Genomic DNA, 23,570 nt, shown 5'->3' with positions numbered 1-23,570 from the left:
CAACTCTAACTTTGTTAGGTATTTAATAAGTTGCTTAGTTCTTTTTGTCCTATCTTTCTTACCAATTAGTAGATATGGGACTTATTTTGTTGACATTTCTTCACTGTAGTAGATAGAAAAAGTGGATACTATATTTTACAGCCTCTTATAGAATGAGGTGGCATCCATTTCTCCACCCCTGGAATTCATTCTTAGCAAGGTGACTTGCTTTGATCAATGGAATATTAACCAACATGACAAAAACAGGTTCAAAAAGGACTTGTGTCATTGGGGTTTGCCCTTTCTTGCTGCAGTTGGAATCTTAAGGCCACCATAAGGAAAAAGCAAAATCTAGCCTTCTAAGGAGGTCACATAAAGGAAATCCTGGGTGTTTTGACTGGTTGCCACCCAGCTGCTAAATATGTGAGTAGGACCATCCTAGACCATCTGGCCCCCAACCTATCTTCCAATTGACTATAGATATCTTAGTAAACCGAAGCAAAAACATTAAAATAATTGTGTTCATTAATCCAGCCTGAATTGCCAACCCATGGAACTGTGAACAAATAATGATTTTTTTTAAGTCACTAAGTTTTGGGATGGATTGTTACACAGCAAAGGCTAACTGATGCACTCACTGTGGATCTTACATTGCTTGCCGGTCATCTTTGTTTGTGCTACTCAGGTACCCTTCTTTAACAGATGATCCATTTATCCCCATTTCACAGAGAGGAAAAATCAATGTTAAGAGATTGTTTTAGTATTGATGCCCTGACATATTTGATTCTTTTGATCCGATGCATTAGAGATAAATCCTCCTTAGACACTGTTTGAGGGAGTAGCTACTAAAAATGTTTAGAAAGGAATTAGGATGTTAAGGACATGCAGACAGTTCCTGGAAGCTGAATTCCCAACCTATAAGCATGAGCTTAAGTAGGGTTTATGCAATTAATAAAGCCAGAATTCAATTATATTCATTTATCTCTTATTTTATAACCAGAAGCTACCAATTGTTTATAAAATACCTAAGCTTTCCCACGACCACAGTCATTAGAACATATAAAATAATAATTGCAGTAATTTGTTACAATATTCATTGATTATCTCAAAGGGCCAGGTACTTTTCACATGCATTATCTTTAATATTATGATAACCCCATTAATAGGCATAATCTCTCTTTATAGAAGAGGAAACTAAGGTCTAGAGAAGTGGCAAGACTTGCCCCAAGCCACACAGCCAGTTATGCAGAGGGCTAAAATTCAAAACAGGGCCAGGCTGGGTACTTTCTCTTCTACTGCCTGTCTCCTTCGGATTGACTGCAATACAATCCTGCCTCCCTTCATATATTAAGGATGCAGGTCATGAGCCCACATTCAAGTATATCTGCAGGGACTACTCCTCAGCAAGAAAGCAGGATCACTCATGTATCAACATGTAAGAGATTTTGCTTTCAAATAGCTGGAGTCTGCTATTCTTGGTATATTCTCAGAAAGACCTTGAGTTTATGCATAGCCTTGACCTTTGTTGTTGTTGTTTATTTGTGTTGTTTTGTTTTCCAGTGCCAGGGATGAAACCTAGAGCCCTACACATATTGGGGAAACACTATCATCCAGGCTCATTCCCAATCCCAACATTGATTTTTCACCCCAAGTTTTGAGGAGGAAAATGGGCATAAGTCATGAGCTCAATGCATTTCTTTCCTAACTCAGAACCAGAGTATAATAGTACCTACCTTCCCCAATTTCTGATTTAAATGTCTAAAAACCCTACAAAGGAGACTTCAATATTTGAAAATGTGACAGAGGGCAGTCCTGAAGCAATAAACAACTTTTACAACTATTTTTCTCATCTTAAAAATAGAACAATGCACAACACACCCATCTCCATTAATATCATTTTGTACCTGTAGAAGTATTAAAAATGAGTACTGTACTTTTAATTTAATTTCAATGATTGTCTCTGGCCTGCTAATTACAGGTTTATAAGGGTCTCTCACTTTGTGCATTCAATAGGTATTTTTCTTCTGTCTGCTCCACATCCGGATGCCCTCAGAATCTCATCTCCTGGATGTACCTGTTGGATCCTTACATTTGCACTTATGTTTAGATATGTTTACATCTTATCCTTGTCAGCAGGCATCTGACCTTAATCCTTATAGTGTGCCAATGTCTTGGACAGCTCCTGACACATACAGAGACTTAACAACTACTTGTCACATTGAATTATACCCACAACCCTATGTTGTTCATAGAAGGGATTCTTTAAATATTTGTGCATTAATAATTAATGGAGAAAATATTGGAATGACTAGACTAAGGAGAATTAATCTTGATCGTGGACAGATCTTAGGCAAAAGATCAATGATCATATCTTCCCTCTTTTTTCATTCATCATTACAGAGCTAGTTCCCTTACTTCATCAATTCATTTTTCACCCAGACCTCAAACAAGGTAACTAAACCTGGTAAAATGAGCTAGTTTCTTTTCCTTACAAGGCCAATGTCATAAATTTAATTCTGCCAATTTACATACCGGCAACTTTAAGGATCAAGGATCAAACCAACCTGAACTAGCTCAAACTTTGTGTGAATTAAGTGTCCGATGACATATCAAAAGCATAGCTTAGCTTTTCCTTCCCCCTCTTGTTCTCTTGAAAACACCAGATTTCTAAAGAATACAAATGGCACAATCCAATTCAGAAGGTAAATTACGATGAAGAAAAGGAAATAGCCCAGAATCCTCCCCCAGCAGGTTATACTAACGAAGCTACAATCCATGCATCTGAAAAAGAATGGAACATTTAAAAAAATAAATTTACAATGTCCCCTGGATTTCCAGGATCACTTCTGCTCTGGCTCCTCTTGCATCTGCTTCTGCTAAACTCTTGTTGAAATGAAGTCATCTAAATGTCTGTGCTGGGTGATCAGGCAGCTCCAGGACAGCACAAAGGAGATGAGGAAAGAGCAAGAGAAAAGGGAATATGTCACATCCTGACTACAGGGAAACAGTGCAAAACATCTAATCACAGCAGTGCCAGGGAACTTGAACCTGTCCAAAAAGATCCCCAGCTCTTGGTGTTTAATTGCCGCTGATGGCTGCTGGCCAGTCATGCATGACAATGCTTGCGTGTCTCACTGCTCCCTGCCTCTGCTCATTCCTGTCAGCTTTCACTCCAGGTGATGAACATGGTCTTCGGACCTTGGGAGGGGTGTCTGGGCCAGATATGGGGTCCGGTGGGCTGGAGAAACCCCTCGTGGATGCAAAGCAGCTGTACTCTAATAATGCATGGAAGAGACAGAAGTCTTCAGAAAGGAAATGTTACATAAGTTGCTTCCATTCCTTATTTCCCTTTCCCTGTGTCTGCAGCATATTTATTTTCCTTGGGAGAAAACTAAAACTAGGCCACACCACACAAATGCGTAGGATGTCTGTGACCTGAGGTATGTCAATTGGCAGCATGCAAGTCTCCGGTAGAGTCAATTATCTTTGAGCACATGCTTGAGGCTGGATAGAGAAATTTGAATTACACTTGAATAGTAAAGGACATTATCTTCCTTGGTGACTCAGTGCTCTTAAACCTCTCTTTCTTTCTGTACAAGAGGGAAAAAAATCATGTTTCTATTGAATCTAATGACAGGAAAAACTCCCCTCTAAGTCTTGAAGAAAAGATGGTTTATTAAGTCTAGTGTGGCACTGATAACTTCTTATAGCTTAATTGTTTATTTTTAGTGTGGAAGAAGTCTAGGACGTCTCTGGGAGATGTGGATTCCAGACAGGATTCCTCAAGGCACAGAGCAATGCGGAACCTTCGAAGCACAGAAGTTTTAGGCAGTTGATCATCCCGCATTGATCATTTTACAATGTATACAGATACTGAAATATCATATGGTACTCCAACAATATGTACAATATTAATGTGCAATCAAAAATAAACTTTGGAAGTTGGCAGGCAAAATAAAATGTGCAGTTGAATTTAGGAACCACTTTCTTTTGCCTGTCCCTGGTCCACACCCTGTGAAGGATTGGGAAGAACTTAACTTCTCTCTGGGCTTGAATTGCCTCATCTCTAAAAATAGACTTTCTACCTCCTGGGGATGCTGTGAGGATTAAATGAGCTGATGTCTACTTAAGCACTTCCTCTGCAGATAAGTAGACAAAGTTGAGGCATGTAAGGACAAGGATATATGATCTATTTATTTTTGCAAACTAAGTGATAGAGCATAATGTTTTGTAAATGGTCTAAACTCTGAAATTAGTCAAGCCCGAATTGGAATACTATGTTGCTAATTAACCATTTAGTTTTGTGTTAATTTTTCATATCAAAAGTGGAGATAATGATTTTTATTTCTTAGTATTATTTGAAAAGAATATGGAGATATGTACATAAGAGATCTGACATACAGTAAATATTCAATAAGTGGCAGGTATCTCCTAGCTCCAAGAGACTAGCACATATATGCAGAACAAAAGTTAGAAACCTTTCAGTGTTTTATTTCCTTGCTAGTTCTCTCTTTAGGTCTGATGCAAATGAGTGCAGTGACTTGGAAATCCTGTGTTGAAGACAATAGAATAAAAATGATTTTTTTTTCCTGAATTGCTGCTCATCAGGAACCACTGTTTTGGACTTGACATGAGTGACAATTAATTGTCTATGATATTTATCCCCTGGAATCTCAGAGTTTAACTCCACAGACCCTTGTGTTGCCTGAAGGGATTTTTACATCATTTCTGTTTTCTTCTCCTCCTCGTTTCCTTCCTTCTTCTTCTATTTCTCCCCTTCCCTCTGGTCTCCCTCCTCCTTCTCTTCTTCTAACGCAAGCCAGATATTTCATTATCTAGCCTCTCATTCAATACTTTTAAAATCCCCTTCTGAAAATGTGTTTATTGTAAATGGCAGAAGTGAATTTTTCTTTTAAGGTAAACACAATGTTGCCTTTCATTTAAAGAATTCAATCCATTAATCTTTAGTGTGACAACTTAGGCCTCTGATTTATTCCATCATATTTCTCTTTGGTATTTATTTACTTTATATTTTCTTGCTTCCCTTTGTGCTTTTTTTTTTCGCCTTAATTGAATGAAAGCCTTACTCATTCCTCCTTTCAACGCTTTTAGTTGGGAATTTCTATTTTTTTTCTTATAACTTCACTAATGGTTACCCTTCTATTCCTAAGAGTTATAACTAAACATATATTTCAATATTTTATTATGAAAATAAAATACCTATTATTGTTCCCTGTACTTTTTCTTCCACTGCTATAACCCAATAAAATGAGAATTTCGGAAAGTTTTCTTTGCTTACTCAAGCCACACACACCCCCCACCTCCTATCAATGCAATATTTGGTTTGTTTTTATTTTCCAGTCCTCCTGCTTTACCAGCTCCTGTTTTGCCCAGTCTGATTCATTTTATTTTTGATCATTCTTGAGCTTTCCCTCATAAAACACCATTTCTATTTTGACGATCTTAACATTTATATCACACGTGGCTGTGAGTTCACATTATCATCTAGATTTCAATGTCGGGACTGCAGTTTTCTTGTTCATCCCTTGTTTTCTCTTTTCTTCATCTTCTGTCTTAAAAAATCTCATTGATTCATTTGCTACTTGACAAAAGCCTTTCCATGAGAGCTTCCTTTATAGTACATGGAGGAAAAAATACACTGTGCCCTTGTATATCTACTCTTCCTTTTCTTTCTTCTTCTTTTTTTTTTTTTAATAGATTTTTGTTGTTGTTACTGAGGATTGAACCCAGGGTCACATTATGACTGAGCTACATCCCCAGCCCCGCCCCCTTTTTTCTTTTTAATATCTTTATTTTTATTTATTTATTTTTATGTGGTGCTGAGGATCGAACCCAGGGCCTCTGCTGCTGAGCCATAATCCCATCCCTTTTCATTCTTTTAAGTAAACAGTACCTGATTTTGGACTAATACTGGACACAGTCTTAATATGCACTGGTCTCTAGTTGTTATTCCAAAATCTTCTAATTTTCAATGTTATCGCTGAGAAATCGAACACTCATATTGTTCATTATTCTAATTATTATTATTATTGAGACAGAGTCTGGCCTTGAACTCTTGGGCTCAAGTGATCCTCCTGCCTCAGCCTCCTGAGTACCTGGGACTAGAGGCAGTCATCACCATCCCTGACTGCATTTTGAAAAATAATAACAACTTGTTTTATTCTGTTTAAAAGATTTAGAAATTTCTCTTCTTTTAGAGTTCAGAAATTTTACAAAATTCTAAACCTGGGCTGACTCATCAAATCAGCCTAGACCTTTAAAACACTTCCATAGGCTGAAGAAGTCTTTCTGTCCTTCCATTGTGAACTTAGTTTTTCTGCTTCCTCCATCCATACCTGATTTGTCCTTCTGGAACTCCTGTGATTTGTGTATTAGGACTACTGAAACTACCAGATGTTTAAATTTGATAAGTTCTTTTTCCAGGAAGCATCTCAATGCCATAATTGAATCTTTTTTTGTTTTTGTTTTTCTGTAGTCATCCAAGCTGCCATCTGTCTCCCCGCAAAGTTCTGGTTATTCCCTTTGTGTGTTCATTTGGTCTGGGGACAAAAATCTGACAGCTCTGTCAAAGGTGTGAATATTTTGTTAACAAGTAACCGACTCTGACAAGTTGGACTTCATCATCCTCTGAAACCTTGGGTGAGCATGAGGCCTGCGGTGAGAATGGAGTGGAACTTTCCAGAAGCAGGGGAATCTGCTCGTAACCAAAGCATGCATATATGTGACCACATAGCTCTTTGAGGCTATGTATAATTCAGAAAGTTGGATTTTTGGAACTTCATGTTAATATATCAAACAAATTCATGTCAGATGCTTTTTTCAACATGACCAGATTGTTGTACTTAATTTTACATGAAATCAACAGGCATAAATTCTCTGAGGAAATGTGATATTTTGCAATCCAGGTCAAACACCTGGAAAATAGCAATAAAGTATATATATCCTCTGTTCTCCAAGGTTTCAAGAGAGGAGTTGGTGAAGCCACAAATGGTGGGTAAAGATATAAACATTTTAGCTTAAAGATGGTGAGATTAGTAGATTCCTTAAAGAAGGTGTAGCCTGAGTGGATCCTTGAAAGATGGGTGGCATTTGGGTTTATGTAAAAGAGAAAGAACATTTATAAAATTACAGAAGTGGAAATATAACGATGGTAGGTGTCATGGATAGTGAGAACGTATTTTGATTCTGAGATGGCAGAAAAGTGTACTAAGTACTATGATTTCCAAATTCTTCCTGATAGAATTAAAGAAACTTGAAGCTAAAAAGCTTTAAATTCCTAAATGTTAAATATTTTCTAAAGGGGACAGATTCTGGGAATCTGATGACTTTCTCTCTCTCTCTCTCTCTCTCTCTCTCTCTCTCTCTCTCTCTCTGTCACACACACACACACACACACACACACACACACACCACAAATCAGACAAAAAGACAAATGAAAGCTAGGATTGGCTTGAAACAGAGTACTAGGAGGTGGATGGTGAGGATGGTTGGGAGGCCTGGTTGTGTTAGTCACAGGTATTGCTACAAAAGTTCACCAATTGCCCGTACTTCTTTGTGTTTTATTTCCTCTCTTGAAGAGCTACTTTTATGTTATAGATTACCATTCATACTGTGATTTAGCTGATTTGGACATTCTGTGACATTGAGTCTATAAACTGAAACTTTCCATTGCACCAAAATGAGGGGAAGGGAAGAAACATGCTGTGTGGGGAATGAAGCCTGAGTACGAGACAGCGTGGGTTAGAATGAATCTTAGACATCATACGCCAGGCCCTATGTCCCTGTTACCTGCAGGCTGAAGGGTATGTGCATTTATTAATTGAATGGTTAGCAGATATTTGAGTATCTGCAATAGCCCAGACACAGGGGAGAAATGCAATCAGATACCATTCCTACCCATGTATAGATCCCAGGGCCCACAGTCTCTAGAGTCACCAGATGCAATTGTTATGAAGAACCAATCCTCCCTTCAGTATTTAGCCACTGCTTGGATGCTTCCAAATATAAGGGAATTTTATTTCCCACACAGAACAGACTGATTTCAGTTTCTGTTTTGGAATAGTTGTAATTGCTAGAAAATTCAGTTCTGATATTAAAGTGAAATTGGTTTCCTTAGAGGTGTTCTCAAATCAAACTCTGCACCATATTTCATAAACCCATTTCAAAACCACAGAGGACCAGGCTCCACCTAAGACCCACTGAATCAGAGTCAATAGGGATGAGGCTCAGGAATATTAATCTTAAAATTTCCACAGATGATTCTGAGAGGCAGCTAGGATTAAGGACCAGTGTCAGATATCTTGTTATTCTTTCTAGTTTTGTCCTCTACAATTACATTAAATAGAGATTACTTCTTTTACTCAATCCTCTTGTAAATTTTTAAAGACAACTCTTATGTTTTAACTTCTCCCATCTCCCTGTTACAGTTTGGATCTGGTGATATAATTTGGATCTGGACTGTTCCCCAAAGCCCCATGTGTTAAAAGCATAGTCACAAGGGTGGTGCTCTTGAGAGGTGATGGAGCCTTTAAATGGTAGAGTCTAGTCAGTTTCTTAGGTCATAGGGGACATGGCCTTGAAGGTAATTGTGGGACCTGAATTTCTTCCTCCTCTTCTCCTACTTTTCAGCCATGAGGTGAGTAGCTATGCTCCACCGCACACTCCGCCACAAAGTGAGACATATGCCCAAAGCTTTTACAAACCAACCAGTCATGGACTGTGACCTCCAAAACTGTAAGCAAAAAAATAAACCTTTTCTCTCATAAGTTTATGATCTCAGGTATCAGTATTGGAAAGCTGAGTAACATAGTCCTCCTCCTGTTGTTCTCTTTCATGGGCTGAAGATCTCCACTTAGTTCATCAGTTCCTTCTGTGATGTGATTTTCTGTGCTCTTCATTACTATAATCATGTTTCGTTATATGGTTTCTATTTTCTCAAATCTGTGGTGCCAATATGCACAAAAAAATCTAGATGTGGTTTGGCCATGCAGACACTAACTTCCTTTGATCAATACACTGTGATATCATTAATGAAGATTATTTCTTAGAGTTAGTTAGCTGTTTTATAAGTCTAGTAATTCATTTTGAGCTTGGACCAATTAGCTTTCTCCACCTATTTCCTGCATTCATCCACTTGCCAATCTTATCTTACTTTTATATCTAAAATTTAATTTGTTAGCATTATCTTGAATTTCCAACTATAATCAATATATTTGTCCTTAAGAACAATTTTAAGCCAAACTATATGCCCATCAGTGGATGAATGGATAAAAAAATGTGGCATATATACACAATGGAATCTTACTCAGCAATAAAAGAGAAGAAAAGACAATAAAATCATGGCATTTGCAGGTAAATGGATGGCGTTGGAGAAGATAATGCTAAGTGAAGTTAGCCAATCCCCAAAAAACAAATGCCGAATGTTTTCTTTGATGTAAGGTGGCTGATTCATAGTAGGGTAGGGGCTGAGGGGTGGGAGAGAAAGGAGGGGGCAGGGGATTAGCAAGTATGGTGGAATGTAATAGACATCATTATCCAAAGTATATATATGAAGACATGAATTGGAGTCAACATACTTCATATACAACTAGATATGAAAAATTGTGCTTATATGTGTAATAAGAATTATAATAATGTATTTCACTGTCATTTTTTAAATCAATTAAAAAATAAGTAAACAAATAGCAAATTTTATGTGAAAAAAGTAATTAGAAGATAAAGAGAAACATTAACTTCTAGAAGAACATCAGCACAATATAAATGTGCACATTGGAATCTTATGGATCAAAAAAAAAAAGGCAGTAGGTTTAAAGAGAGTGGGCTTTTTATACTCTTTTTTTTGTGGAAAAGCCAAAATGTGCTATGGCATGTTTTGTATAAAATGGTTGTATGAAATCCTTACCCATTCCAAGGCCCATATGGTTCACAAACACTAAAAGATCTTTGAGTCATAGGATTTTGTATTGTAACATGACAGCAATAAACACACACTCTATTTTCAAGAAATAAAGGTTTTTTTCTTTCAAAAAAAAATTTAGAGGAAGAGAAGTTTATTTTGTGGCTCACAGTTTCAGAGGTCTTAGTCCATGGAATGCCAGCTCCATTCCCCAGGGCATAAGGTGATATTGAACATCCTAGCGGAAGGGGCCGAGGTTGAAGCTCAGCGAATGAATACTTGCCTAGCACATGTGAGGTACTGGGCTTGATCCTCAGCACCATATAAAAATAAATTAGTTAAATAAATACCTAAATAAAGGTATTGTGTCCATCTACAACTAAACAAAAAGAAATCATGGTGGAGGAGGGTGGTGGAGGAAAGCAGCTCATATACCAAGAAGCAGAGAGACTAATCTCAGCTCACAAAATATATACTCCAAAGGCAGGCTCCCAGTGACTCTCCTCTTCTGCCATACCTACCTGCCTACAGTCACCACTCAGTTAATCTCTATCAGGGGATTAATTCACTGATGGGTTAAGGCGCTCATAACCCAATCATTTCACCTGGAAACCTTCTTACATTGTCTCATACATGACCTTTTGGGAGATACCTAATATCTAAACCATAACAATTGGCTTCACATCAGTGTTTGTGTCAAATATGAATACAAGCAATCTGGAAATGAACTTGAATTGTGGATAGTTGTCAGTTTCCTGGGTTTTGCTGTCTTTTTCTTTTCTCTCTTTCTTTTTTTCACTGTATTAAGGATTGAACCCAAGGGCACTTTGCCACTGAGCTACATCTCTGACCCTTTTTGTTTTTTAATATTGAGACAGAATCTAGCTAGGTTGCTTAGGGCCTGGCTGAGTTGCTGACACTTGTCTCAAATTGGGCAATATTCCTGCCTCCACTTCCTGAGTCGCTGGAATGAAAGGTATGTATGCCACCACACCTAGCAATTTCTGGGTTTTGGCTCTCTTTTCAGTGAAAATATATATAATAGCAATATACCTAATGGAGAGAGAGAGAGAGAGAGAGAGAGAGAGAGAGAGAGAAGGAGAGGGAGGAGGAGGAAGTGGTGAGTAGTGATGCAGAGATGGATTCAAAACATTTAGGCCAACAGATAAACTTCTACCTGCAAATCTTATGATAAAAGAAATTATTTCCAAGTCTATTTATCATTAGGCCATTTGCACATATCCACTCAAAAGTAGAAGAAGTAAGAGAACAAATCTAATGAGAGTTTCATGGGCAGCCAGTTACATGAATGATAAAACACTTCTTAAAATATCTTGACACAAATTGCGGTGGCACACACTTTATAATAAGGGCAATGATAATCAGGATGATTTAGATGTACTTTAATCAAATGCTATTTTGGAACGTGGATCCCAGAGGTGAGAGGCAGTTATTAGTGCAATACACTACCCTGATCCCTGGGCATTCATAGCTCAGCTCACACTGAAGGATTTCTGAGTCTTTGTAACAGAAAATCCCCTTCTGAAATTATTTGGCTTGTAAGGAGTAGGAATGGTCTAGTAAAGATAAGAGGAGATAAGAAAAAGAATTTGAAGTCAAAATGGAAAAAAATGGGTTGGAAGTTGAATAGGAAAGAAATATTACTTTAAAGTAGGAATAGGACAAGGAGGATTGAGGTGCCTGAAAATGATTCAGACTTTGTTTAAGTCACACTTAAAGTTTTATTAAAGCACCTCGCAAAATAGGTAAGTGGCAATTTTTTTTAACCTATAGCTTAGAAAGCATTTGGAAATCATCTATTTGTACACTTATGAATTCTGAATTATACCTCCATGCTTCACTTCTTTCATGAGCTCTAGACTTGATTATCAAACCTCTCATTTGATAGTCCCACTTGGACATCTAAAGAACAAATCAAACACAAAAATCTTGATTCCTGCTTCCACTCCATTATCCTCCTACTCACCAATCTTTTTTTTTTTTTTAACCTCTGCAAATAACATTGGCCAGATTTGCAAACATAAAACCTAGGAGTCATCTTGGATCCCCCATTTTCCCTCTTCCCCATGTTCCGTCTACCCATAAGTCTCATATCCCATCTCCTTCCCACATTGCTCACCGCAGCTCACATCAGCAGCTGCTCTCATAGACAATTACATGCACCTCCTAACTAGTTCCCCATATTGCATATTTGTTCCTTCATTTTCTACCCTAGGCCACAGTGAGTCTTTTAAAATACATGCAAGATCATGCCACTGTCCCGCTTGATAAACTCTGATGGCTTTTCTATACATACAGTAAAAGCTGGGCTTCTCACCAGGATCTGCAAGGCCTCACACCATCTGGTGCTGGGCCAGCTCTTCAACCTCATCCCCTCCCAGAATCCACCTCACTTAATTGCTGTCCTGATTCCCTGAGCTCACTGGATTCTTTGAACTAAGAAAGTATGATCCCGTCTCAGGACCTTTGCACTTGTAGTTCTTTATGCCTAAAACACTCTTTCAGGGATTGGCAAGTTGAACTCCCTAAACCCAGGTAAGTGTCCTATCACTGAGATATAGCCCAGCACCATCAAGTTTATACTTAAATGTCATCTTCTCATAAGTGACACCCTCTTCAAAAGAACACCCTTATTCCAACACTCCCATTCGTGTTTCTGTCTTTAGTTTTCTTTATAGAATTATTATTTCCTGTTATCATGTCATGATAGAAGCACAGATAGAAGAGAGAGAGATGAGAGAAAGTGGGAGAGAGGGATTTGAGAAAGGAGTCAAAATATGTGTATGTGGAAGAGAGAGGAAAAACTTGGATGCAGGCAAGTGAGTTCCTGGGCATCAGGGTTCATTAAAGATGTTGGTAATTCCAACATCCAGCCAAGGATGAGAAACACAAGACTAGAGGGCAAGAGCTAAATACATGAATAGATTTTCTCCTGCTAGCATGGAATTGAAATCTTTTTATTCCACTGCTGAACATTTCAGTTTGTGATCCTGAAGGGATATCTCAGAGCCCTCCGACTTCCACCTGTAATTTTGATAAATTAGCAAAAACAAAGAAGGCTAGGTTACAAAAGTAGTTTTTCTCTTTCATAAATTCTCTTTTCCAGAGGAAGATCATGGTGTTAGAGCAAGAACTCTGCAGTCAGAAAATCTGCTTTGATTCTTGGCTCTACTGCCTGGGCAAGTGACTCTTCTCTGTGCCTCAATGTCATCTGTAAAATGAGAATAACAACAATTATGTCCCTCATGGGGTTGCAGGGAGATTAAATGATTCTGTATAAAGGGTTTAGAGCAGTACCTGCTGCAAAGCAAGTGCTGCGAGAAAGTGTTCACTCTTATCTTTGAGGAACTGGCTCTCAAGCAGAAAATGCATGTGGAAAATTCCTTTGGCCAATGATTTTGAAAGTAGTTAGGGGGATTGAGACAGACCATTTTTCTCGGATACTCTAACTCCACTCAAGAACAGAGTTGGTTAATGATTAGATCCTATAAAATTTTCCATGTCATGTGCCTTTTCCCCACCAGGCAATAGAAAGTAATTAAGAATTATGGGGAGCGGATTCAGTGAGAGGGAAGGCATGCCTTTCTAGGGACAAGCTCCAAACCCTAACGAGGTTATTGGCACAGGTGTCTCCTGCAAATAAATTAATGGGGAGGCAGATCCAATCATTAATCTGTCATCCAAACTTGGTGTTTAGAGTCATTTGGGGAGATGGGGCTTCCTTTGCCCAACCTTGGTGGTGTCTGGAGCAAAGATTAGGAAGCAGAGTGATTTCATTAGGATAACAAGGCTGTTAAAGAACAATCTGGCTCTTTAGATGGTATTTATAAAGCATTTCAAAGAAACTGTGTTCTGACAGCTGCTGTCAGTCTCTCACATAGGAACGGTGGTGATTTATTGATACAGCAGGGGAGCTATTATTATCCTTATTTGTAAAAGTTTTGCACATTCCAAGAGTCCATCTCATTGAGTTGCAAACTTCCCAAAGACAAATGAATTTAATTGAATGTTTAAATTTCCCCAGCATGATATTTTGATTTAACAGAATATGATAAATTCTCAAATAATTGGTGTTGTACCTAGTTTTGTAAACTGCTATAAGTTCTTTTGGATAAAAGACAGTGATAAAATTATGCTTTCAATTATCTGCTTGTGGAATATCCACCACCTATTCCGTGGCTAGTTTCCTCCAGCTTGAGTTATGGAACAATGTAATACAATGTGAATTATTAGAAAATATAGAAGCACAATTTTTTAGGTAGAGGAATATATCATTATGCAGAAAACAGTGCTACATAGAATATATAATAGTGCTAAAACCAAATATGAGTGATTTTTAATTAATTGTAATCTTTTTTTATCCATGCCATTATACCTCCCTTGTTTCGCTAATTGGGAATATCTGAGTCCAATCATCAAGTAATTTTCACTCTTGAGTAGCATAAGGAATGTAGTATCTATAAGGCCACACAGTAGTAGACTATTTGGTTGTCATCAGCAGTTAGCAGTTAGTGGAGACTTTATGTCATTTTTAAGAAGAGGCATATCTATTCACTCCTATTAGATGAACGAAACAATAGAGTCACACTGATCATTGACTTTACTGGACCGCAAGGGATCTTAGAAACTGTGTAGCCCCAGCACATACATTTTACAATTGAGTTAATTGAAACCCAGAGATGTCACATAGTTATCGCTAAATCAAGAAAAGAAAAATTAAGTAAGTGTTACATCTTAAAAGTTTATATTCAACTATTCAACTGGTTATGCCATTATCTCTAGTTCCTGTAGTAGTCAGGCAAAGTCAGTGGGGAAAAAAAATGTAGACAGGGGCAGGAAAGAAACACTGCTGAAGAAGCCAAAAGGAATTAGAGTGGGTGGTATGAGGGCATCTCAAAAAAATCATAGAGACTGGTCTCCTTTCCTTTTGCAAAGTGAACGCCATGAATAATGAGAGATAGATGGAACATCAGGGTAGGGTCTGACACGACTTTTTCCTTACAAAATAAAAAGAATGAGTCAAGCCTTATTCATCACAGCCTGGAACTCTAGATAGTCAAGGAAGAGGCCCTTGGTGTTTGATGGAGATAAATTTTGGACAAATGAAGTACTAATTTATATAGTGGGTAATACACTTTTCATTATACCAAGAGATAAATTGAAGAATGGATAGGTTCTGTCAAAGTATAAAGCCAGGTCAAGTTAGAAAAAAAATCTTAAAGTTTATTGTCACACAATAAGAGAAAATATAGATCGTGATCTGGGAGACCTCAAATGAAGTGGGAAGAAGCTCTGCTGGCAGCAGTGCTATTGTTTGGATCTTAAATGTCTCAGCAAAGGTCATGTGTTAGAGGCTTGGTCACCAGCCTGTGATGCTATTAGGAAGTTCTAAAACCTTTAGAAGGTGAGGCCTAGTGGGAGGAAGTTAGGTCATTGGGGGCATGAAGTTGAAGGATTTATCAGGACCCCCAAACCCTCTTCTTTATTTCTCTTTGCTTCCCTTTCACCATAAGGTGAGAAGTTTCCTCCACCATTTGCTTCTACCATGATGCACAGCCTCACTACAAGCCTGAAAGCAAATGGAACCACCAGCCATGGACTGAAGCCACCCAAATTGTGAGCCAAAAAAATAGCTTTCCTTTTTTTAAGTTTATTATCTCAGGTAGTCTGTTATAGTAACAGAAAACTGACTATTATAAGCAGTTCCAACATAATTTATAAAGTGTAAAGGACAAAATAGTTTAAACATTTTCATGATTGACTACTATACATGATCATTCTTTTCAAGACAAACAACTGTTAAACTGATTTGTCTCTAGCTAATTTGGTTCCATTTCACTAAATTTTACTAACAAGGACATGAAGCCTCCATTTGTGTTTAAGATTAGAGATGGTGTTTCAGAGAAACCAAGATGGTTTGAGTTTTGTTTACATGGTTATAGGTGATTGACCCTGAGCTACATCTAAACTGTGGCCTCCACCCCCTGGGTACTGGGGATTAACTCAAGATTCTTAACCAACCCCCAGTTCTTTTTTAAAAATTTACTTATTTTGAGACAGGTTTTCATTAAGTTACCCAAGCTGGCCTGGAACTTGCCATCCTTCTGCCTCAGCCTACCAAGCTGATTATAGGCATGTTCCACTGTACTTGGCCTACAACCTCTATTTTGTGTTTTGACAGTTGAAACCTAGCATCAATAAATGAATGTGTGTGGTCATGTAGTATAGTATCCCAAACTAAAATGGCTGGGGAACCAGACTAGACTTTTCAGGTATTTGTCAGGGAAATTATCCATCTCATTAGACAATATCCTGTAATTGTCTTAGTTAAGTATACAGGGTCATAGGTCAAGCCATATACTGCTGTTTTTATTTTTTGAAAAAAAATATAATGCCATGCTTGACAAAAGTGACAGTTATTAACTGTGTAAAGTTATGTATTCCTGGATACAGACATTGACTTTGAAACTCTGATTGCCAACTTATCAACCACAGCAGCCAATATTGTTTTCTGTACCCCTAAAAATTAAAAGTGGCACATATCTGAGATAGCTATTCCTCACTGCCAACTTATTTCTCATCTCTCAATTTGCAACTTCTTTCTCAAATTAATAAACTTGTTGTTTTCAATCAGATAAATATGCATTTTCTCTTAATGCTACATTTCCCACTGGGCGCCTACAATTCCAGTGGCTCAGGAAGCTGAGGCAGGAAGATCTCAAGTTTAAGATCAGCCTCAGCAACTCAACAAGGCCTTCAGCAATTTAGTCAGTCCCTGTCTCTAAATTAAAAAAAAAAAATGAAAAGAGCTGAGGATGTGGCTTAGTGGTTAAGCACCCGTGGGTTCAATCCCTGGTACAAAAACAAAGAAACAAACAAAAAAACCTTACTTTTCCTAGCATCATGAAGCTTCTTTCAAGGGAGGATAAGGTCAGATTCAACTTTTCTTCCACCAAGTGGCTTGAAATGAGTGTGTGCCTGTTGTTGCATACAGCCATCTTGATCAGGAGCACAAAGGCTACAGCCTGGGGACACTGCAGTGCCACATATAAAGGAATGCTGTGTCCCCGTGGGTTGGAGATGTTACCACACTCCTGGGCTGATTATCTTCAAACTATCTTTTTATGAAAGAGAAATTAACTTCAGCTCACCATTGGGGGAATATCATTTACCATAGCTGAACTTATTCCAACGCTGCAATATTTAATTTTGTTTCTTAGTGAAACAGAAACAATTAGATTGATTTGAGGGGGAAAAAAAACCTTGAAATGACTAGCTAAAATACAAAATTATGATTCACTATGGACCTGAGTTATGCACATAATTCCTATCCCCTGTTTATCTTAGTTAGTGAAGAGTTGACTATGTTTTCTTTTCTCCAGCCATGACCAGCTTCAATTCTAGAGAACACCTCATCCTTAGATGCTAATCTTGTAATTCTAATGGCAGGCAATTTGGATAAGGAAATTGGCAGAGTATTTGAAATTTAAAATAGAAGTTCCTGTTGCTCCTCTGAAAACCACTAAGACCTTTAAAACTACTTCCGTAGAATATGAATGAAGAATCAATGTCACCAGAAATATATTTATTCAATATAATTAATGACAAACTTGTTAAAAATATGGTCACACATACCAGTCAGTATTTGATATACAATAGAAAAAGATTTTTTACTTGGAGTGAAAATAATAAGTTCTAATCTTGGTTCTGAGAAATATTAGCTATATACCCTTAGGCAAATCATTTGAGCTCCTTAAGTTTATCCACTGAATCTAAAAAAAAAAATGGCAACAACAACAATACTTTCTAAGGTTGACATAAGTATGCAATACTAGAGATACAAATATTTAGCCCAGTGTTTTCACATAGTAGTTTCTTTATAAATATCAATTAATATAATCCATTAATGTCACATCCAAGACAGTTTAAAGAACACATGGTTTAGAACTTATGTTCCCATTTAAAAATACACAAGTTGTCTTTTGTCCATAGTCTGTATGGGCTATGAGGTCAACCACCAGTCTTCTTGAAAAATCAGCTTAAGAAAAAAAAATCAATGATCCTAAGCTATCCAAGGATACATTGCAGCCTAATCTCATAACACTTCAATGTGCAAAACCATCCAAAACAACATTCTCATTTTTAGAGCTGCAGAAGACCTTTTTTTGTAATCAAAAGTTTGACTGAGATTTTTCTGCATCAAAACATCTTCAAGAAATGCCTTTCTTATGGAAGGTGTATATGGGGGAGGTCCAGGGGTTATCCTCTACAGAAATTTATTTCTTCAGCTTCCGGTGTTTTGTGAGTCTGAACTTTGGAATGGTTTTGTGACATTTGGAGATTTTAGCAAGACTGCTCCATGAAGAAAGGGATTTTATGGTCTCAGTAAGGTGAAAAGTTTCAAATAAAGGACATGGAGTGGACATGAGGAAGAGCACAGGATGGGGTAGAACCTGTGTTCCTGTCTTTCAACTACAGTAGTACTCAATGCATGCTGTTCAATTCACAAAGATACATGGGGGAGGAAGACAAAAGAATGCAAAAACGAGGGCTATGATTAATTTCTCATCCAAAGCACTTTCTTGTCCATAGGCAAGATAGATGATCCCACCAATCCTAGCACTATCTTTTACTGTCCTTGCCTGGTGCCATGGTACATGTCTGATTATGAAAGAAGGTTTCAGAGAAAGAAATTTAAAACTATTACCAATGAGAATGGAGTACTTTAAAGGTTTGACCTTAAGCATAGTCGATGATAATTACTCAATTGATTTTTTTTAACTCAAAAAAGCTCCTTTGTTTAGAGAAAATGCCTTTCTATCTGCCAAATTTCCACAATTGAGTGAGAAAAGAGCAAAAACTAATTGAACACCAATTATACATTAGGTATACATCAATGTCTACATATACATCACATCATATCATATGTATCACACCATAATAGATTCACTGACATTTGTATTTATGGATTACTATACGTATATTAGGTATCTTTGCCCAAGTTATCCAGTTTGATCTTCAGTGAGTTCTATCTAGTAGGTAATTTTATTCCAGCCTGAAAAGAAGGGGTAAAGATAAGGGACATTGAGAAAACATGAGCATAATCACAGAGCTAGTGAGGGATAATGCCAACCAACTATGTCAGACCCTGCACCATAAAATTAAGAACTTGAGTACTTTGGTCCTGGGAGTAAAGCTTAGCAGTTGGCATGTGCTTACATTAACCTTTTGTGAGACCACAGGCCTTGTATTCTGGCTGCACTGGGGGTCAGTTATATGCCCAGGTCTGAAGAAACCATAGTATGATAGGAAACAAATCTCTGTTCTAGAACATGGACTGTGTTCACACACAAGTGACTCTGTGACTCTTACTTGCCTTTTCTCTAAACCTCCTAAGGAATGTGATACCTGCCTTATCCCTTTGCCCTGGTGTAGCATGCAGCCTAAGATGGCCCCAAATGATCCCTCGCCTCATTCAACTTTTGGATACTCTCTCCCCTTGAGTGTGAGCTGGACCTATTGACTCACTTCTGAAAGAAGTTATGAGATTTCATATTTGAGATTAAGTTACAAAAGCTGTGGTTTCCACCACAGATGTTCTCTGACATTCTCTTGCTAGTTCACTTAATTCTAATGGAAGTCAACTGTCATTTGTGAGCTACCCTATGGAGCCCACGTGGCAAGGAAATGATGTCTCTAGCCTGCACTCAGTAAGGATCTGAAGCCTGCCAACATCCAGGAGTGAGCTTGGAAGTAGATCCCACTGCAGTGGCGCCTTCAGAAGACTGCAGGCCCTGTTGTTACCTTAAGTGCACCCCTGAGAGCAGCTTTGGGCTGACATCTTGGTTGCAACCTTCTGATAAACCCCATGCCTGAAGTCAAAGGACTTGGCATACTTTATTATAGCAATTTTCCAGCCGTACTACCTCTCCACATCCACCAGTGAGCTTTACCAGGATTTCTAACAGTAGATACTGATCAATAAGGAATACTTGTTGTTTACATCTGTCACATTTGGTGGTAATTAGTTATGCAATAACAAACATAACTTGGACTAAAAAAGAAATGTAGTACATAAAACATCTGGAACAATGTAGACAACCCCACATCAATCGTGTGACAATTTTTATTATTTAAAAAATTATTTTATGAAGGAAATGGTGGAGACTGAATGACACCTTTGTCTGTAGACACCAAAATATTTCCTATAGCTTGCTGTGACGTTAGGCAGCCATATCTTTCCTTTTGACAGCTCACTACCCTATAGCCCCATAATTGGGGAAAGGAAAATTGACTCAACAATAATTATAATAATAAATGGCAAAATTCACTTGAGCTTTTGCCTATCAGTCAGATGTCACATTTGTCACTGGGTTTCTAGACACTGATGTGACCAGTGTCTTAGATCAATGGACAGATGACGAGAATATGAATGATCATAACCACAAATGTCAACTTTATCCCTTTAAATGCACTCAGTGTTCTGTAGATAACCTGAAAGGTCACATCGATAGTTGCAACCTGCTATGTCTCTCCTTCCAAACGCTATCAGACAATATGGCGTTTCTGGAACAGGGAAAGAATCTGAATGCAACAGTAGTCTGACATTTAATAATAGATCAGGGCACATCATTGTCCTATTAAGTAAAGACAATTCTCCGCTTTTGAAAGATGGACCAGGCTGTCTCCCTACTTCTGTTGGTCAGAGGGGCAGCCAAACTTTCCCAGGCAGAGGGAGCTGCTTTTATATTTTGTTACTGGTATGAGCTGACCAGTTTGTTTTCCCAGAAGTCAAAGGACCTGGGATACTTTATTATAGCAATTTTCCAACAGTACTACCTCCTCACATCCACCAAGCAAAAATCTAAGCTCATAATTTCATACTATGTAATGGAGGAAAGTCTGAATTAGTGAAAAGTCTAGATTTATAGTACACTTTAAAAGAAATGCAGCTTAGTGCTTTTTAATACATATAGTAACTTCAACTAATTGCCAAAATAAAGTTTGCTCCCTCTGGCTTTAATGAACAGATTAGCCGCACTAGCATTAGCAATACCATTTGCATAAAATTAATTTGCTAAAGCCTTTAAAAATAGTGTTCAAAGTGGTTTAAACATGCTCACTGCCTATTTGTACTATTAATTTGCTAAGTAAACCTTTCTTTTTAAGTAGGACAAAAGTGAATCATCAGTCCAACTAAAGTTGAAGTATCGCAAAATCCTAAAATAAGTCAAGTCTAGATTAATATGTTTTTCCAGGATGAGAATGGTAATATATTTTAAAAGTTAAGTTAGGGCTGGGGATGTGGCTCAAGCGGTAGCGCGCTTGCCTGGCATGCGTGCGGGCCGGGTTCGATCCTCAGCACCACATACAAACAAAGATGTTGTGTCCGCCGAAAACTAAAAATAAATAAATAAATATTAAAAAAAAAAAAAAAGTTAAGTTAGCTCTCTGCAAACTGATAGTACAGCTATTGTGTTAATCGATGAGTAACAAGGAAAAGTAGATTGGTTTTGGACCTGATTTGGCATTCTTTGTTAAACAGTGACTCTTTTCCTAGACCCATTGCTAATAGATTTCTTTTCATTGGATATTATAAGTGAGAAGCATCTAGAACCATGTTGAGCAATTTATTGAAAAATGGAGTGCAAAATGGAAGAATCCAAATAAATCTGATCATATGTATATTCTTCAACTAGAATGGAAATAGTTTACTTGAACTCTCAAAAATAATAACTGCCTGGAGTAACTTGCTGGGTCAATGCTGATGACATTCAAAGTGACCTCAATAAATAGAACAAAAGGGTTTGTAAAATAATATCTGATAATTTAACTCTAAAATTCACCTGAAAGTAAAAAAAGTCAAAAATATATATTTTTTAAAGTAGAATACTTTGAGAATAAGGTCAATAGCATCACCTATCAGATTTCAGAGTATTTTTAAAGAGCTTAGTAATGAAAATACCATGATATTGCTTCAGGAAAAGCTAGATCAATAAGAATAGAGAATATCCAGAGAAAGAAATTATGTATGCATGGAAATTTCTTATATGATAATATAGAATTTTAAGTCAATATAGAAAGAATGTAGCAACAAATATTGTTGGGATATTAACAACCCATTTTAAAAATAAAAAGGGTCACTACTTCACACGATTCACAAAAATAAGTTATGAATAAATTATAGAGCTTAAAAATATGAACAAAAGTGTTAGAAGTTAATATAGAAGGAGGATTATGAAAGGCATTCCTAAATAATATACAGCCATGTAAAAAATGTAAAGGAAAATGGGATGCATTTAACTAAATTGAACATTCTAAACTGTTAAAACAAATTATACCAAAAACATAAAGATGAAAAACATTTGCAATGGGAATGGAATAAAGAGTAATAATATTCCAAACATGCAAAGAACTTCTATGAAGAAATAGAAAAACAAGCTCACTAAAACTTAGTCAAAGGAAAAACAAAACAAGCAACCTACAGGAAAGTAAATTACAAATAACATGCCCATACAGAAATATGCCCAACTTCATTAGCAGTCAGGGAAACTAAAAGAATCACCAAACATCGTTTTTTCCACTTATTAAATTGTCAAAAAGTTGTATGACAGCATGTACATAGATAAAGTTTACTAATTTCCAGCTAATGGAAGTAGAAGAGCTTTTTTGAAGGGCAAATTAACCATATCCATTAAAATTAAATTTTAATAAATATTCAACAATTCCAATTTCTTGATATTTGCCCTAGAACAATACTTGTACATGACCATGACACCAAGAACTATGCACAAGGATGTCTGTTTTAGCACTATTTATAACAAGATACTGGAAATAACTGAATGTCAGTAAAAAATAAAATGGGCACATAAAGTATGGCTTCTTTAGAAATTTTTGCTAACACATACAGCATTTTAATTTCAAGAAAATTCATTATAATGTTACTTGTTATAGAAAAACATGGACCATCATAAATGTTTTTTTAATTGGGAGATTGTAGGATAAATTTTGTTATTTCCATATTAAAATTGACTAATATGGAAGTTACACGGTACATTTTTACTAAAAGAAGAAAAGTTCAGAAGGATATAGCATATACTTCCAATCATCAAAAAGATTGAATTGTATATATGTGTGTATGTGTATAATCTTTTCAATAAGCCTACAAAAGGGAAGTATATCACAGTACATGTATACCACTGTATATAAAACCTATCATGTACATGTATATAAGTATGAACAAATGTGTGCATGTATTTGATTATATATCATAGAAAGCCTTTAAAATTCTACCCAAGGAATTGATCTGAAAGAGTACAAGGCATCTGGGGGTCCAGAATGAGAAGCTGTACTTTCCATCATATACTATGTTGTTTGAATTCTGTTTACATTCCCGAGTTTTTCAAATAAAAATAATCACAAATAAAAAATGTAGTATCATTCACTTTATATTTTAAAAAAAAACTAATTGAGAAGAATGAGAGAAATGCATCCATGATACATTGTTAACAGGTAAGTATGGGGTAACAATGTATCCAGTTCAATACTATTGCTGTTAGAAAAACTTTTTTAAAATCCCACATGTATATTTGTATAAAGATATTCTACGTAAAAATGAAATAAAAAGTGCTCATGGAGCCAGGTGCTGTGGTGC

This window comes from Callospermophilus lateralis, chromosome 13 (assembly GCF_048772815.1).
Source record: "Callospermophilus lateralis isolate mCalLat2 chromosome 13, mCalLat2.hap1, whole genome shotgun sequence".
In the NCBI taxonomy this organism is placed as follows: domain Eukaryota; kingdom Metazoa; phylum Chordata; class Mammalia; order Rodentia; family Sciuridae; genus Callospermophilus; species Callospermophilus lateralis.
Note: the sequence above shows the minus strand (reverse complement) of the source record.